Below are 5932 nucleotides of genomic sequence, written 5' to 3'. Positions count from 1 at the left end.
ACTTGTTATCAATGTTTAACCACTTAGATAAACATCCAACTAAAAGCTAAAAGTTGTTCTAAAACTAAAACTAATGTAAGTATTGCATAGCACAATTTCATTCAACTCACTCATGGAAGGGGTTCACTCAATGGACCATAATTGAAGCCAAAAATACTGAAACCTAACCTCCAATATTCCAGGGAAGCAAAAAGAGAGAAGATCCATGCATTTAAGAGGCCACTTTTTTATGGAGGATAGAAAAATAAGACCTGGAAAAATTTGAATATGAGTGTTAAAAGGTACTCAGAATCTTAGATAGTTGATGAAAAAAATTGGAGTTCAAAGACAGCAAACAAACTAAAGTGTTGAAAAGATTTCAACATTGAGGGGCAAATTAGTGAGAAATTGAGAGCACTTGCATGAAACAACCATGATATCTAGCACTACCCATTAAATGCATCTATATGCATACAATTTTCAAAATCTCGAAGAAAAATATAAAAAATAAAATAAAATAGCCAGTGACCTGGAATCCAAGAGTGAATCATACATGACAGTGAATTGAACTGATTCCAGGGAAAAATACTCTGTGGTTGGAAACTACTAAGTTTTATGTTGCTACTCTTTTGTTATTTTGTTCATTAAGAAGAAAATCCAGAGAAAAAAAAAGGGAAAGATAGCAGTTAACAAGTGGTAAAATAGATATACTCTTGTATCCCCAAAACCATGATCAATATCTATGTCAAAAATTAGAGTGTTGAATAATAAAATTGATGAAGCCCTGTAGTCAAAACTTTTACAAAAACAATCTAGGTGATACGAAATGATGAACAATAATATATATTTTTTTTAATTAAAAAAAAAAGGCATATTCCTTACACTTGAAATCACTAAAAGTCTATAAAAGAAAAAACCAAGGTTCTTTGCAGCAGTAACTAAAAGATAATGACATAAATTCCTAAACATGTGTTACAATTAGATCGAGATAAAACGCCAATGAACATAAGTTATTGTGATTTCCATTTCTTACTAAACACTACATAACATGCAAGAAGTGTTACTTTAAACAATTTGACAAAGGAATTGCAGCAGCACTCAATGGCATGAAAGGGAAAACATTTAATAAAAGCCCCACCACCTTACCGTTATACCAGATGTACTCGCTATCCCAGCACTTCCATTTGTTCTGAATTCAAGTGACTTCTAATTGGATTACCCATTGATATTGGAAAAGCCAGAAAATGCCCAAAAACAATAAAGAGGAGGAGGAGGAGGAGGTGGGTTCAGGCTCTAAATGAGAATGCTACAACTCATGCACAAGCCAGTCACACACAAACACTATTATTTCAGCAAAATCAAACAAAACACAAAACCAAATATTATTACTGAACTAGCAAATCAGAAACCCTAAATCAGAAAAATAGAGAACAACTGCCTGACATAAAAGCACAACACAAGAAAAAGAAAAAGAAAACATAAACATGGTAAAAGAATTCAAATATCTCACCTATATTATCATCAGATGCTTAATTGTGACAAGAACTACTATTATTAATAATAGACACAGTCTATCATGTAATGAACCTTACAATAACAGGGACTAATTACCTGGTGTTATTATATTCTGAAACGATAAGAAGGAGTGTACGAGTTTTCGTGCAATGTACAAACAAATAGCTTTGTTGCATAAATGAATAAAAGGTGGTCATTAAAGAAGGACAGGGAATTTCAATCAGAACAGATGCTCAATCAAGTGGAAGACGTGTATTTTACTGAGATTAGATAGTAGTATTTTAATGGATTATTCATAGTATAGGGAAAAGATGTTAGACTTTCTCATTGTTTCTCCTGTGGATAAGCTAATATATTGAACAAAGTTTTTTCAGGTTTCTAATTACACTGCATAGGCTTTATTTTAGACAAATTGTCAATACTTAACATATAAAACAAAGCATTATATATCTTGCACAATTGTAATCCTAAAGGAAAGTATATTATGGATAGAACACGATGATAAATTTACCGATATAAATTAATGTAAACCACGAACTATAAATGGTGTGTATTTAGTACCTGCCATCCTGAGAGCTTTGGGGGAGTAAACTGGTGAATTATAATTGATGTATAGTGCAGGTCAGTTTTGAATAATCCAACTCTGCCAATAATCCAACTCTGCTAACCAATAACTCACCTCTGCCAGTGAAGAAAGGATATGAAAAAGGTGACAAATTTAAGAAATAGAATATCATATATCAAGAATATTAGTAGAGAAAAAATCAATTCATAAGTGATTATCTAGGAATAATGTTACATTAAAAGGATCCCATTATAGTTCACGATACTAATTATATACCAGTAAAGTAGCATTAGTAAAATAAGGAGAAAGAAGGACAAAATGCATCAAAAAAATATCATAGTAAAACAAGGAGAAAGCAGGACAAAATGCATCAAGAAAATATCTTTTGTCTATCAATTGAGTTGTTAAACTATAATGGAATTCACAAGCTAAATAGCTAGATGTGGTTAAATTCTTGGCGACTCAAGTTATCTCTCAACACAAAAATAAAATAAAAAACTACTAATAGATGCATGATTTATCAATTAGGATTAAGTAGAGAGAATAACACATTAGAGAAGTCTGCACTTATTATCTAAGTTTGCACTTATAAAACACATTTACAATATAATTCAATGAAATAGGGCTGACCATTTTTTGTTAGCAACCAAGAAACACAACACAAACAACACGATCAATAAAATCAGAAAAGTAGAAAAAAAAAACATGGCATTTTAATCCTATTGCGTTATGTCTTATCCAACGAACTAAGTCGCATCAATACCAATGACTAATATTTTAAAGGTGTCATGTAATTTAATACATTTCAATAACTGAAAACAAAAATTGCAATGGATGAAATGAATTTGTTTAGGGAATTTTATTTTTTTATGATAAATATAGAGAAAATCATTCAAACTCAAAGTCAGATTAACTGGCAGATAAATATATCCTTCCCTTGAATGTGAGGGAAAGTGAATCCAGCCGTTTGATCCTTGATGAAGGAACCTGTACATGATTCAAACGAGAACTGAATAATAATAATAATAATAATAATAGTAATAGTAAATACCATAAACAACCATGGTGATACAACACTAATCATGAATAATATTACAGATAAGGTAAAAAGCAAATTCAATCATAAATTCAGTATAATACTTCCAAGCACAACTAAAATTCAAGCCTTAAAATAGTTTAATCTAAGTGCATATTTGGCTGCTGCAAAATAGTATTGACAATAAAAGTAGAGGCTTGGTCCAAAAAACTTGACAAAAATATAAAAAAAATCGGAGACAAATTTTACATGTCCTGTGCAGTACCACTGTTTTCAAAGCAGACATAACAGTGGTTAATCAGAGATATACATAGCTCCGCCAAAAATTTCAGAATGAATGACATTTTTTCACACGAAAATATTTTCACATCAGTAATAACTAAAATAATTCATGTAACTAGCTATATAGTAACATGACAATCTTAATATCAAATTTTCTCTTTTTCCTATCTCCCATCATGTCTTTCTTAGATACCCTTTTGGGAGATTTTAAGAGTTTCACTGGATGGTTAAACTCATCAAGTAAAAGGTTATCCAAATTAAAAAAAATATGGCACATAAGAAAGGTCTTTAGAGTATAGAGGAATATCATGCATAAATACTTTGCCTAGATAAAAAGATAGATATTATAGATATAGATATACTAACTCTGTCTGTTCTCTAACATGCAACATAACATGATGCAATACTAGATCAGCAACATTTGCTAGGTCTTCACATATATAAATCAAGAGTTTCACAACGGTTGCATTTGATAGATTTTCAAATATCTTGCCAACCAGTGGTTCAATTAAGATTAAGAAGCTCCAGTCTTGAACCTATTATACATTGGAACTATCAGATCAGAAAACTTATAGTAATTCTAATGGCCTGTATATCGTGGTATATTTATCAAATTATAGAAACTTACGCTTTTAGGCCACTCTGGGACCAGCTTGAGTATTCGGTCCGTTTCCAACTTTGATCCTGAAACCAATAAATGGGGAATGTGAACAAAGTGAATGCAATAACAACAAGAATATAAAACTAAAATTTAGGCTTTTAGAGGTTTTCGCTTACCTGGCTTTATGATCTTGCTTGGTAAGAGGATCATGTACATGGCGGAAATGCAGAAAACCAAACTTCCAAGCAATTCTAAAAGCGTAAGCGCAACCACTCATTGGAAATATAGTTGTGGAAATCCATGCTTAAATTAGCATTCACCCTTTTATGTACATGTTCTCTTCGGTAAATCTTCTATGCTTTCTGAATGCTCGGACTGTCATGACCCCCCAAAATGCTTTCGGAAAAGTGATGAATAACAGGTTCTTTGGTAATTTGATCCACTCAAGTTAACTCCCGAAATGAAGCAAGATAATAACCCTATAAGGCCCCAAAAAAAAAGGAAAATGTTAACAAGATATGCATGTGAGTAGATGAATAAAAGACAACCATTGAAGTGAGATTAATTAACAAAGAATATTCCAATACAACAAAAACATGATCTTAATTAACAAGGAATCAGATATGAATAATCGCTAAGACATGATTGGGCTCATCTGGGATCAATTAATGCTGAGATCCATCAAGCAGAGTGGAAGAGTCCATGGTTACATGATCTAATATCTTTCTGGTGTTGTATAAGTGGTTTGTTCTTTAGGATCATTTCAGATCTGTTTTCACAATTCATTTGTTATGGATGAATCTGAAAATAATGCCCTTGGTAGATGTAGGATGAGTCATGGTTCATGAGTGGTTGGTGTTGGTGAGTATAATTTAAATTCAGACCTTCAGTTTTTTAAAAACTAACTTTTGATATATTAAAATAGTAAAGTTATCCACCACTCAACGTAAACATGGAAGCTTGAACTTTTTCCTCTTTAAAAACAAGTCCATTAAAGAAGAACACTAAAAACAAGTTTCACAAATCACTTGATGATAAAGAAAGTTTCACAAAGAAGAACACTAAAAAGAAGTTTTACAAATTACTTGATAAATAATTAGCGTTTACTGTTTTTTGCTTTCAGTTGCTGAATTTATAAAAGGTTAGATGAGTGAAAAAATACTAAAAGTGTCTCTTTGATGTGGAGACAAGTGTTGAGACGCAATGTGAGAAATTGACACATCACATGGCATGTGGCTCCTTCAGGAGGTCCCAATGCTATGAACAAAAGTAATAGAGAAGTTAAATTTGTAAGTAAAATTTGAATAACAAAATTTATTAATGCAGTCTTAGATTCCATTAAAACATCCCAATGAAATTGTTATAATTATTTAAATATTGTTAGATTTTAAGACATTGTTGTCAAAATTTATTAAATAGCTAAGTATTTAATTATTTGTTTATTATTTTGTATTATAATCATACGCGTGAATATATTTGATCCAGTACTTGTTGTGACTAGGAAAGGATAAGAATGGATGTCCATTTAATGGGCAATCTATTTTCTACGTTGAAGAGAACAAGTTTTTAGGATGAAAGAAATAAATGTAGTTTGAAAAGTAAACTTCTCTTTGCCTATAAAAGCATGATCTGAGACAAGAGAATATACACAACAATAATAAAAAATCAAATACTCTCTCTTTATGTTACAATCAAATACTCTTTTCTTTATATTTCTACTACAGTTCTTTCTCTTCTTTTATTTTATAAGTATTTTAAATTCTATTTTCTATTACTCTTTACATATAATATTAATAGCAATATTAATCATCTTTATTATATTGAGATTGTAACAATAAACAAATGCGATTCTCTCTTTCTCTATTTTTAATACTTCTTTCTATCTTTGTATATATATACACAATACAACATATAATATTATTATATATATATAAATTATTATTGAGCTAATTAT

General features: G+C 30.6%; 1 long non-coding RNA gene across 1 annotated transcript in view; it reads right to left on the bottom strand.

Moving 5' to 3' along the window:
* Window positions 7-5932, bottom strand: part of LOC107605391 — a 36688-nt gene continuing 30762 nt past the window's right edge. Inside the window, exon 3 of the long non-coding RNA XR_002349461.1 lies at window positions 7-251. This is a non-coding gene — a long non-coding RNA (uncharacterized LOC107605391). The remainder of the gene's footprint in view (window positions 252-5932) is intronic.

The sequence above is a fragment of the Arachis ipaensis genome, chromosome B06 (genome assembly GCF_000816755.2).
Source record: "Arachis ipaensis cultivar K30076 chromosome B06, Araip1.1, whole genome shotgun sequence".
In the NCBI taxonomy this organism is placed as follows: Eukaryota; Viridiplantae; Streptophyta; class Magnoliopsida; order Fabales; family Fabaceae; genus Arachis; species Arachis ipaensis.
The sequence above is the reverse complement of the archived record's forward strand: the minus strand, read 5'-3'. Positions and strand labels throughout refer to the sequence as shown.